Source organism: Dama dama, chromosome 9, assembly GCF_033118175.1.
Source record: "Dama dama isolate Ldn47 chromosome 9, ASM3311817v1, whole genome shotgun sequence".
In the NCBI taxonomy this organism is placed as follows: Eukaryota; Metazoa; Chordata; class Mammalia; order Artiodactyla; family Cervidae; genus Dama; species Dama dama.
The window spans coordinates 65,111,293-65,124,699 of record NC_083689.1 but is presented as its reverse complement, the minus strand read 5'-3'; the positions used below and the strand labels follow the sequence as shown (position 1 = coordinate 65,124,699).

The window sequence follows — 13,407 nt, the reverse complement described above, 5'->3', positions numbered from 1 at the left end:
CCCCAGCCCATCTGGTGCATCTTTTCCAACTGGTGACTTTGTGGGCCTCCCTTGTTAACCAGAGTCAGCTTCTCTGGAGAATGACTGCTTATCTCTATGACATACCCTCCCAAGGACCCCTGGGGCTTCCCTGGTGGCTCAGTTGGTAAAGAATCTGCCTGCAGTGCAGGAGACCACCTGCAATGCAGGAGATACAGGTTCAATACTTGGGTCAGAAGATCCCCTGGAGAAGGGCATGGCAACCCATTCCAGTATTCTTGCCTGGAGAACCCCATTGACAGAGGAGCCTGGTGGGCTACAGTCTATGGTGTCACAAGAGTTGGACACGACTTAGTGACAACCACCAAACCACCAAGGACCCCTAGAATGAAAATTTCATATGCCAAACAACCTGTATTTTAAGTCACCTGGGAAGCCTATATTTTAAGTCAGACCCTCCCAAATATATCCTCAAAACTTGGTAAGAATCAGTCCAGCCATTTTCTTACAATGGGGTACACAAATAGGTAAGAAGTCATAAACTTCATTTTTATATTATACAGATAAATCCTTTACTGCTCTCTGACCCTGAACTTTAGGAAAAACAAGAGAGAAAACATATAAAATGGGAACATACTTAGCACAATGTTCTGTATTTTCGCTTTTTTTTTTTTTTTTTTTGCATTTCACAGCATCTTACAATGATTCCACATTTCATATTAATCCACATAGTTTTGCCCTTCTATTTATAATACAAATATTGGTTCAATTTTATTTGTGAATATACTGGGGGCTAAAATTAGTAATGATCTTATTCTTTCTCAAACAGTGTTAACTTGCTGAGTATAGGAGAACGACTTCATATCCTTGCCTGAGATTTTTTTAGTTTTACCACTAACGTCCTGTGTCCTAGGAAACCCCTCAGTTCTGGGTGAACTGGGATGTTTGGTCGTCGTATTTAAGTACCATAAAAATATCAGACAAGTTTGAATAGGAATTCGTCCATTATAGCAATGTGCACGGTTATCTTCATTTCTGGCCCCAAGTTAAATTATCAACCAAACATTTTCCACATGGAGGAAGGATTTTCCTAGCACTTTTGTTACTATCATTGGGAACTGCCTCATGTTGTTAGGGGGCTGCATAATATTCCATTGAATGACTTCACCATAATTTTATTAAACCCATCCCCTCCCAATGGCCATTTCATTTCTTTGCAGTGTTTTGCCGGAATAAACAAGCCTGCCATAAATGTCCTTATTTACCTGTTCTATAAACTGGTAAATTCTTCACAATAATTTGTTTTGAAAATAAGGTTTTCCTGCTAAAAACAAAACTCCAAAAAAAAAGCCACAGGATTAAAGACTCTTTCATCTTGCGTCTCCTGCAAGTCTCTTTTTCTTCAGGTGACTGGGCTGATGAGTTAAAAATGGGTGGGCAGCCAAGGCCCTAGGAAGGAAGCCTAGGCAAAGGGAAGGCTTCCTGGGTGGGGGGGGGCAGGAGGGAGGAAAACAGCCCGGCGCTGTGGTTCCCAGCTTGGAGCTGGTGTTTATCAAGGCGGGTGGGAGAGGAGCTGGCCAGACTTGGAGAGGTCCAGTGTTGGCTGGGAGAAAGGCTGCGAGACTGGAGCCATTCAGCCGTGTTCTAAAAAGAGCAGGGAGAGGAAGGAAAAACAAGCCCAGACACACACTGGGTGGCTGCCGGCTGGCCAGGGATCTTGGTACAACAAGCCAGGTGCCAGGCCTTGAGGACAAGCCAGTGGGAACCCACCCCAGACCAGGCAGGCTGAGGTCAGTTCCACAACGGCTTTTTGGATTTGTTAGGAATGGGTTTTTACAGAATATGGGATAATTCTGTACTTTTCCAGAAAGATGAGCTACATGGGCCAGAAGGGTGCATTTCTAGCCATGTTGTATATGTGGTCCATGTCTATTAATGCATCCTTTATCCCTCAAAGGGGCTCGGCATCATTTGCCATGGTGTTAGTGAAACACAAGAGCCAAAAGTCAAAAAAGTTTGGGAAATGCTAGGTCAGTCAAAATCAAGCAAAATTCTCTAGTCTGGGGATTCACAGAGCCTTCAATATACAAATACCATACTTCATGGGTTTTCCAAAAGGAGAGATTGTGTTGTTTCCATAACTTGGAGTCCTCAGAACACAACCCTACCCCCAATCACGGAATATATAATAACATCTTTACTAAATGTTGATAGCTAATTTTAACCCATAGGATAAGGCAAAAGCCAATAAGCCTATCCTTAAACATCCAAAAATCTAGGAGAGAGAGGACTGTGGAGTCTGGCCAATATGAGATGCTGTCAGGTCCTACATGAAAGCACAACGGGCACTTTTCACAGTGTAACATAATTGACTTTCATGAGCACAAGCGAGTCCCTGGAATTCTGACTTGGGAGTAGCCCCATGCAGGTCACAACATTTGACTGAATATGGCGGAAGAGCTCGGGTTTACTCCAGCCTACATCTGACTTCTATTGGTCCTAGGGACTCAGCAATACACTTAACCACAGTGCTCTCTGAGAACCTTTGTGTATCGGGGTGGGTGCACACAGCACCCTGGGAGAGATGCACTATGCTGGGTTCTGAGAAATACTGAGATCACTTCATCCAATTAGCATCCCCATTACATGACTCTGTGTCTATGACTCCACCTTTGCTGATGCATCCTTCAAGGTTAAAATGCAAAGCCATCTGGGGAGAACCACTGGCAGCCTTTCTGCCCTAAGATCTGAGTGGGAAGAGCCAGGTTTGGTGCTGGTCAAGGATGAAATGCCCTGTACTAAAGAGTCTATATTTGCAAATCTTTCCTATCTTTGAGTAACTAGGTAAGGCTGATACCTTGTATCAAGGGTCCCTTCCCCTAGACAGAATTAGAAAATGAAATGCTAAGGTGTCAGGGAAAGTCTTAGTTTTCTCTGCCACTAATTTGCTGATTGATATTAGGAAGTCCTTTCCCCTCTCTGAACCTCATGTTCTCCCTCTGTAAAACGAGGTGGTCACACTATTTCCGTTATTTTCTAACTTTTGACCAGAGGAAGACTTTGTTCAAACAAAGTCTTAAACTTTATCCTGTATATTGGGTTGGCCTGAAAGTTCATTTGGATTTTTCCATAACATCTTAAGGATATTGTTCTTTTAGGAGTAAAGAGGTTGCTGTGATTGAGTCAGAGCATGTGGATTCCTTCTGTATGACTGCAAAATTCTATTTCCTGACCTGAGTGATAGTTACAACTGGCAGTTTCCTTGGAGAAGGAAATGGCAACCCACTCCAATATTCTTACCTGGGAAAGCCCATGGACAGAGGAGCCTGCAGGCTACAGTCCATGGGGTCACAAAAGAGTTAGACGTGACTTAGAGACTAAACAAGCACTAACTCCAAAATAAAAGTGGCTTGGGAATTTCCTGGCAGTCCAATGGTTAGGACTCTGTGCTTTTATTGCCAAGGACCTGGGTTCAATCCCTAGTTGGGGAACTAAGATTCCCACAAGCCGAGCACCAAAAAATAAAAAACAACAACAATAAGAAGATAAAAGTGGCTTAAATATGACAGGGTAAAGCATCTGCCTATAATGCAGGTAGACCCAGGTCCAATCCCTGGGTCGGGAAGATCCCCTGGAAAAGGAAATGGCAACCCACTCCGGTACTCTTGTCTGGAAAATCCCATGGACAGAGGAGCCTTGCAGTCTATAGTCCACGGGGTCACATAGTAGGACATGACTAAGTGACTTCACTTTAAAAATGACAGAGGTTTATAACTCTTTCATATAAATGAAGTCTGGAGAGAAACAGTCCAGGAACTCAATATAATCAAGTTAGAACTAAATGATCATCATGGCTGACTCTTTGCAACCCCATGAACTGTAGCCTGCCAGGCTCCTCTGCCCATGGAATTCTCCAGACAAGAATATTGGAGTGGGTTGTCATTCTCTTCTCCAGGGGATCTTCCCAACCCAGGGATTGAATCCAGATCTCCTGCATTACAGGCAGATTCTTTACCATCTGAGCCACAAACAGGCAGGTAAACGATCATCAAAGACCCAAGATCCCTTCTCTGTTTTTGCCCATCATCTTCAGCATGAGACTTCTAAGTCCAAGGCAACCGACTGAGCTTCAGCATCATGTCCACACCACAGCCAGTGAGAAAAGGGAAGAAGAAGAGCATAGACCCTCACTTTAAAAAAACACCCAGAAGTAGTGCTCACAACCATTACTTATATCCTACTAATGAAAATGTCATTACATGGCCTTACCTAGCTACAAGGAAGGCTGGGAAATGTAGTGTTTAACTTCAGTGGCCATGGACCAACACCCCCGCCCCACCCACGCCAACTGCAGTTTCCACAACAAAGAGAAGGAAGGGTAGGTTTAGGGGACAATATCAGTGGACTCTGCCACAACATACTAATGAATTTTCATTTCTGATGTGTTGAAAGTTATGGGTGACCAATATTGGTGTCTTGATTGTTTTTCAGTCATGGTTTTAAATACAGCTTGAAGTATACAAAAGGAGACAAATATTAACAGTTTGTGGAACTGCAGAAGCATGCACAGAACATGGCTTAAAAACCCCTGAACCAGAAACTCCCTAAGAGATTTTCCAGCACTGACATTCTAGAATTCAATGAAAGCCCTGCCCCGTTCCATGAGCTAACAGTGGGCTTTCTCTCTGGGGACTGGCAGGGCACTTCTTGTTACCTTCAGGACTGAGAATTGTACTGTTTGTTTCTTCTGAGTCAGCATGGCCCTGGCCAAATATCTTGAAAAGCTCTCTGTCATTCAGTAGCCTTCCCTCTTGGGCTGGGAGTTCCCTAGAGGAGGTGTAGTTTACTGAGGCATTGATAACTCAGTGTTTCAAAGCCAGGACAGCTTCTTAGCAGGGAATGGCTCAGACTTTCCGTCAAGAGTTTCAGAGATCTTTAGAGTAGAGGGACCTATTTTTTGGTTCAGCTCTTTCATTATTTCAGAGAAGGAAGAACTGATCCAGAGAGGCTGAGAGACTTATTGAAAGTCATCAGCAACTTGATAGCAGGGCTGGGTCACATACTGACTTATCCTGATGCTTTCCATGAACTGTGATAGCTTGAATTTAATGTACACTTTCTATGTGCCAGTCTCTGAGCTAAGCACATTACTTGCTAATATAATCTCCTCCGGCACCAGAGGCTTTTAATCCATTCCAGAGACACAGGAGGGAAGGGGTGAGGTCATGGGCCTGAAAGATGGTATCTTAGAGAGGGTTCTAGAAAGACCCAGGGGCCAAGGTATTATTTCCTGATTCTGACCACATTTCTGAGAGGAATGTTGTGGGGTTTGGGACGGCTGGGCAGCCTGTTGCAAGGGTGGTGGGGCTGGAGCAATGAAAGGGGATCAACATAGCTGACCTGCCTCTGTGAGAGCATAACCCTGGAAAATTCCAAAGCTTCGAGCAGCCTAGTCTGGGCAGAGCCATGATCCAAGAAAACAAAGTCCCACCATCACCAGTCATTTAAAAGCTCTATAATCTTTACTTTTATATCTCTAAGAGCATTATAAAGGATCTAGTTAATTAATCTAATTAACTAATCCATTCCTGTCCCCTTCAAATTCTCTCATCTCCTCACTCCTACTGCTCGACTGCTAGGAAAATACAAAAACCTGCAGCTGGCCATGTAAATTTTTGTCTCTTTCTTCCTATTAATGAGAAAAAGAAGAATTTTTTTCATAACTTTTAACTGTGAAATCATCACAGATTCATAAGAAGCTGCAAAGGTAGTAGCAAGAGTACTCAGCGGTCTGGAGTACTCTAAGCGATTCCCCTATTCTCCTTATTTAAGACTTTCATGTTACATCTTGCCGGCTCATCTGATCCTTGCAACAGCTCTATGAGATGACTCTAACAATGATCATTTTTCACAGGAAGAAGCTGAGTCTCAAGAAATGAAATACAGTGCTCAAGATCCCCAGCAATTTGGTACAGAATCAGGACTTCGATTCAGACTGTAAAGTTGGCACGTGCTCACATGAAGTCTTGTTCTCCCTCTGACTTCGCCCTGACCTTCCCCAGGAAAGAGGAAAAGTCCAGAACAGAGAGGCCCAGCCCCCCAGAGAATGCAGTCCTTCACGTCTCAGGAGTGTGAGGGCCAACTGCAGTTTGCTAAAAGTTGGAGGAGCCTCCCCTACATAGCTTGACTGTAGAGTCATCAGAACTATGTGCATGACCCAGACAGTGGCCCCAGATGCCGTTTCAGTTCTTTTCCAAAGCCGGGACACGTTTTCTGCTCTCCTTCAGGCTGCTCTTTGCCCTCTCCCGGGACCTTCTTCCTCTCTCACCCTCCTGCTCACTGTTTCTGTGAAACCACAGGATGATTCTCCTCTGCCACGTAACAAACATCATCTGCTCTTGTCTTAAAGCTGTGACTGGGGCTCACGTTGTCTCAGAGACGTGAGAAGAGGTTAGCCACCACTTGAGTAAACACAAGATCTCCTCAGAGCCAGAAATCTGACTTTTTCTCCTGAAAGTGACAGAGCCCCCAAGCCAAAGCGGCATAAGCCCCAAAGGGACTTGACAGGCCCCTGTGAGCCAAAAGGCCAGGAGCAGGGCTGTCTACCATGTAGGGACTGCAGGCTGCTGTGTGTCACAGACGTTTGTATCCTAACACGTTCATCTCAGTCTGTAAAGCAACCCATTCCCTCTGGCAGCCTTCCTGGTGCCTCTCGCTCCCCAGCTGCTCCCCTTCTCATCTCTCATGCCTGCAATCTGAGAAGACAGGGATAAAGAACAAAGGCTCCTTCCTATCACAAGTTTCCCCAGAACCTTCCACGCACAGACCTGCCTACAAGTCATTGACCAGCCCTGGGTCACCTGGCCTCTCTCTTCACCGTAAGGAGGTCTAGGAAGCTTGGTGTGTTGGCTGGACGTAGGCAGAGAGCTCCCTGAGCAAAACGGAGGGTCTTCAGATTGAGCAGAAGAGCAGACAGATAGCAGAGGCTGCCCTGGGCTGGCTTAGGGACTCAGACCAATGTCCCAGGATGGCTCTCTGTCTCTCTCATGCCGGCTTCGTGTTCACATGGGCCTCCCAGTGTGATCTTCAAGAGACTGCTTCTACTCTGGATCTCACATCCACTACTAGTCCAGCCCAGAAGGAAAACACCAGATCCTTTGCTACAGACCTGCCTTCCACCTCATGCTCCTCCGTGAAACAGTCAATATTATCATGGAGCCTGGAACACTAAGTAACTTAAGTAATTAAACCGGTCCAGTCCCCATCAAATTCTCTCCTCTCCTCATTCTTACTGCCCAACTGCTAGGAATTAGCCTAGTCACACCCTTTCTGTAAGCTGGACTGAGAATGCAGGAGAGGATGTCATTGCCCAAGAGAGAAATCAAGGTATGGTGCCCAAAGAATGGAAAATGGGTGCTGGTGGCCCCCCAAAATCCCATCAGCTATCTACTGCTGAATCTTAGGCATCATCCTGTTCTGAGATTCTTAAATCACTGAAGGTATGTCCCGCCTCCCCAAATATTTGATTAAAATTTCATATTTTAGATCAGTGGTTCTCAAAGTGTGGCCCCAGGGTTCCAGGGGTCCCTTTAAGGGTCCACAATTTCCAAACTATATGTTCATAATACACTAAGATGTTATTTGCCTCTTTCACTATCATTCTCTCCCAAGGATCCAGGGGAGTTTTCCAGACGTTACGTGACGTGTTGGCTCCAGATGTTGTTTTGCTCTGATACCTAACAGGGTGTGTGTTTGTATATTCTTGTTCTTTAAAAAGATCTTAGTGTTCATTTCTAACACAGTGAATATTGACAAATGTAACTAAATAAAACATTTATTCAAAGTCACAACAATTTTTTTTGGCCATGCCACACATCTTGTGGGATCTCAGTTCCCCAATCAGGGACTGAACCTGGGCCACGGCAGTGACAGCCTAGAATCCTAACTACAAGGCCACAAAACTCCCTCACAATAATTTTTAAGGCAATAAGAGCGTTCGAGACCAAAATTTGAGAATCATCCTTCATATTTTGGAGTGGCATATTCTGCTACCCATCATCTGCTTTAGATATTAGGCTCACTCGAACATCTTAAGGAACAACAGGCACACTTACAAGTGTTAGGTAACAAATTTTAACCCATTCAAGACCATCATCAGTTTAATTTTCTGTATCACAGTTTCAGCTGTAAGTATCAAAAACCAAATGAAAAAATAGCAATGCCTTAAATAACACAGAAATATGTTCTGCCCTCAAACGAACAAAATTTGGAGAAGTTATCAAGGGCTGGAGTTCTGGCTTCTGTCAGGGCAGCCTGAGTGTGGGCTGGAAAAGAATTTCCAGACACACAGTATTTCAGATGAGAGTGAGTTTATTAAAAGCAGGGAGCAGAGATAATGAGGGTGCTGCAAATGCAGCAGGCTGACCTCCTGACAGGCCAGGGAGAGCCAACAGGATGCTGTTAGAACACAGGGCTGGCTCAAGAGGCAGCTGAGGCTTTTTTCATGGGTTGCATGCTCAGTCGCTTCAGTCCCCTCTGACTCTTTGTGACCCTATGGACTGTAGCCCACCAGGTTCCTCTGTCCACAGGATTCTTCAGGCAAGAATACTGGAGTGGGTTGCCATGCCCTCCTCCAGGAGATCTTCCTGACCCAGGGATCGAACCCACGGCTCTTATGTCTCCTGCATTGGCAGGCAGGTTCTTTACCACCAACGCCACCTGGAAAGCCCTTTCACGGGTTGAAAAAGTGAAATTTAAGTCACTCAGTTGTGTCTGACTCTTTGTGATCCCGTGGACTGTAGCCCACCAAGCTCCTCCATCCAATGGGATTCTCCAAGCAAGAATACTGGAGAATAATTTCCTTCTCCAGGGGATCTTCCCGACCCAGGGATCGAACCCAGGTCTCCCGCTTTGCAGGCAGATGCTTTAACCTCTGAGCCACAGGTTAGCAGCCAATTTTCATCGTCTCAAGACGTAGATAATTCCTGCTGGAAGGGTGGCATTAGGTTAGGGTGCTATAGGGTGAGTACCAAGGTGGGCATTTTTGCCCAATTTGGGGTCAGGAAGCTTGCTGGTGATGATCAAGGGGGCTTTTGGCAACAGTTACAAAGGGTTAGCTTCAGAGGTAACCTTGGTTCTGGTCTCCACTTCAATGGCCTTGGTGCAATGCCTCACACCTCTCTCCTTGGGATAGGACTCCACAGCTTCATGATTCACTCTATTTTGCTGCTCTGCCACACTCCATATGGGCTTTAAATGTCGTGTTCCAAAGTGACTGCTTAAGCTCCACCCACCCCAATTGCATTCTGTCAGCAGGACATTTCCCCAAAATTGCATATGACACTACTATATACATTGTTAGGCCAGAACTTAGTTATATGACCACATCTATCTGCAAAGAATTTGAGGAAATTCAGTTTTTAAAAGTCTATTCATCACACAGGCAGTTAAAAATCAATGTTTCTATTTCTGAGAAAGAGAAGTCTACAAAATATCAGGGATTAACTATCAACTTAAGTTTTTGTGTGTGTGTAGACTTTGGAATCAAGCCTCTCCTTTATTCTCTGTTTGTTGTTCAATTGCTAAGTTGTGTCTGATTCTTTGTGACCCCAGGGACCACAGTACATTAGGCTTCCCTGTTCTTCACTATCTCCTGGAGTTTGCTCAGACTCATGTCCATTGAGTCAGTGATGCCATCCAAATATTCATCCTCTGTCACCCCCTTTTCCTCCTGCCCTCAATCTTTCCCAGCATCAGGATCTTTTCTGGTAAGTTGGCTCTTTGAATCAGGTGTCCAAAATATTGGAGCTTCAGCTTCAGTGCTTCCAGTAAATATTCAGGGTTGATTTGCTTTAGGATTGACTGGTTTGATCGCCTTGCAGTTCAAGGGACTCTCAAGAGTTATTCTCTGTTTAACTGCAAAATATTCTGTGTTTCAAAGTGAGCTGTTTAAAAACTGTGCCCATTTTCAACTATGTATCTATAAATTGATATTCTCTCAATATTATGGCATAAAAAATATATTATTCAATGAATTGGCTATGAGGCTGATTGAAGTCTATGATTGAAACCTAAATCCTAGTTTTAAGTTTTTGTGATCATCAGTGCCTGCTCTTCATGTTGACTGGCTTTCACAAACAGATAAGACAATGTTTATTTAGCTATTTATTTATTTTGGCTAAGCCACTGAGAAGGTTGCAGATCTTAGTTTTTTGACCAGGGATTGAACCTGGGCCCTTGGCTGTGAAAGTCCAGAGTCCTAACTACTGGACTTCTAGGAAATTCCCAAAATAATGTTTAAAATCAGAAAATAAACTTACACTGATAAAACACTACTGTTATTTGTTAATATATTGAAAGTCTATGTATAATTTCATTCAGAATTGGGGATGTATTATTAAAGAATTGATAGCAATGATTTTCTGAAGGTCCTAGGCCAACAGATGTGTTTTCTTTGGTGACTACTTTGTTCATAGCATTTTAAATTTGAATGTCTTTTATAGACCAGATACTTTCCAGTTCAGTAAGGCTCCATCCCTCCCTCTTGTGTTAAACTGGGCTATTTAACCAAATCTTAACATATGCCTGCAGGCATCTGAAATTTCTAACAGATCATACAGAAAGGGAAAGGTTTTGTCTCAAGTCCAATAAGCATTTGTTGAACTTGGGAAAAAGAAAGAAAGTAGGTGAGCAGTCTACAGAAAATAATCACTAAAGTATGAATTAAGTACAAGTTGTATAAAAGATGATGGCCTATGTTGAGGTCATATGTTGGAGAGTCTTGAAGAAAAGCTGAGAAGTCTGGCCTTAACTACATGGGAGCTGGGAAACCACTGGATGCTAAATTTTCAAGGGTTTAGAATTGTTATGGAGGTACTGGGACATGCCTCTTTAAAACCCAGGGTAAAATGATCTATTCTGAAGATGAGACTAGTGCAGTTAAAGCAAGGCACATGGAAATGGCCTCTAGCTGTTGTTGTTCAGTTCCTAATTTGTGTCTGACTCTTTGCAGCCCCCTGGACTGCAGCATGCCAGGCCTCCCTTTCCTTTACCATCTCCTGGAGTCTGCTCAAATTCACCTCCATTGAGTCAGTGATGCATTTTCCCCCTGTCTATTTGCCTTGAAGTGATGGGACCGGCCTGGGGTTAGTGTTAATAGAGACAAGGGCTGGGTGTGTCTACCAAGGGAATTTGGAAAAGTCTTTTAGGAAAAAAAAAAAAAAAAGGATCAGATCCATCCTAGCCTCCTGGCTGTTCTTAATGGTCATTAGTATTCCAATGAACACTCATAGAAAAGAATTGGTTTCTTGAGTGTTCCAAGCATACCTGCTTGGGTCATTCAACCCAGGGGCCATAAATTGAATGAACAGGGTTCCAAAGTTGGGTTTTCTGGGTCCAAAGAGAGACTGAGAGCAAGGGTCACAGATAATCAACAAGAATGTTACACTCCAAAATAAATAAAGTAAAATAAACAAAAGACAGTTATACTCCAGGAAGGCTAGGCAAGCTAAGGAGTTGTTTCTGGATCTGGTGAATGTACGGAGTGGACAAGAAGTAGTGAAATGTTCCAGTTATTATGCTAAGCCTTTTACATGGAGTATCTGCCTGGATCTTAATTGCTTTATGGGGATAGATACCTTCCCTAATCCACAGAGAAGACTGAGGTAGAAAGATTAAAACAATTCTTTGGAGGGATTCCTATTGATGGGGTTAGTTAAAAAGTCCTGTAGTGACATTTCTTTATGTTATCTCCCTGCAGAGGAATGGGAAAGTGTGGTATCTTTATTCTAGCACTTGCAGTGAGGTAAGGGAAACAGTGGGCTGGTACCTTTTGTCCCTCTGCCTTCACTGACCCTATCTCCATTTTATTGCACCCAAGTTTTCCCCCGGCCCATCCCTCTTCCCACTCTCAGCCCCCATGAGGGCAGGGAAGACTCTGCTTCAGGATAAGAACACCGCCCTACCTAGGCACTCAGAGGATTGCATCTCCTGGTCCCAGAGGCAACAGTTGTTCTGAAATACAGGCAGTTTGGGGAGGAAGAGTTAGGATTTGAATAGATAGGAGACCTGGGAGAAAATGGTCAGGCTCCTTCCAAAATGTGTCAATACACCACTGTCTATTTTTCAGAATAAATGACATTCTCTTGGAAATAGCCGATTTCAGCCAGACTCTAAGCTCTATGAAGGCACAGACTATGTCTAGGCGCATCCCAGCATGCTGCCACTGCTGCTGCTGCTAAGTCACTTCAGTCGTGTCCGACTCTGTGCGACCCCATAGACGGCAGCCCACCAGGCTCCCCTGTCCCTGGGATTCTCCAGACAAGAACACTGGAGAGGGTTGCCATTTCCTTCTCCAATGCATGAAAGTGAAAAGTGAAACTGAAGTTGCTCAGTCACATCTGACTCTTAGCAACCCCATGGACTGCATGCAGCCTACCAGGCTCCTCCGTCCATGGGATTTTCCAGGCAAGAATACTGGAGTGGGTTGCCATTGCCTTCTCTGGGCATCCCAGCATAAGCACCATCAATAGCAGGTGTTGAACAAATAGGTTGTTGAATGACTGAATGAGTTGTTAGACACGTTGATCATTTACTAAATCATAGCATGACATAATTGGAGGGATCCTTGAGATCTTTTAGCCTGATTTCTCCCATTTTACAGAGAAAGAACCCAAGGCAAGGGAACTTCTTGTGAGTGAGAATGAGATCCCAGGCCTCCTGCCCTGAGTCCTGGGTTCACTTTATAATACCAGAGCTTCTCAAGGTGGGACACGGACCACTTTTTGTCCTGAAGATTATTTTTTGTGTGAAACTACACTGAATCCACAGAGTAAATAAACTATTTTCCTTTAAATATTTTTCCAAGCCTTCTGATCACACGGAGGAGAAAGTCATGGTTTGGAGTTAGTAAATTGCTAACTCCCCTCACTTGCTAATAATCTTTTTTATTTTTATTTTTTAACAACAAGGGAGCCCATGTTAGGATCAGAACCTTCACAAGAAACGGAAACAATTTAGTTTAATTCAATATTGTTATCTAAATGTTTTGTGGAAAGTTTCAAGCAGAATTCAAAACAAAGAGAATAATGCTATTAACCTTCTAAGTACTCAGCAGCCAGCTCTAATCACTATCAAGAGCTCATCAAACTTGTTTACATACCCAGCCCCATCACACACCTTTTCTTAAGAGTATTTCAAAACAAATCTTGTCTTTGCATTATACCATCACAACCATAAATATTTCAGTATGTAAAGCTAACAGATAAGAACTTTCTTTTTGGTGGAGCCACAATTCCATCATCTCACCTAATACAATTAAAAGTAATTCCTGCAAAAAAATATATATATATTAAAAAAAAGAAAGTAATTCCTTAGTATATATAGGAATAAAACTACCATATGACCCAGCAATCCCACTACTGGGCATAT

General features: G+C 43.6%; 1 protein-coding gene across 1 annotated transcript in view; it reads left to right on the top strand.

Moving 5' to 3' along the window:
• Positions 1-10,310, top strand: part of ATOX1 (antioxidant 1 copper chaperone) — a 35,438-nt gene extending 25,128 nt beyond the window's left edge. The window contains exon 4 of the mRNA XM_061151781.1: positions 5,894-10,310. The gene's annotated coding sequence lies outside the window, so the exon portion shown is untranslated. The remainder of the gene's footprint in view (positions 1-5,893) is intronic.
• Positions 10,311-13,407: the final 3,097 nt, after the last annotated feature.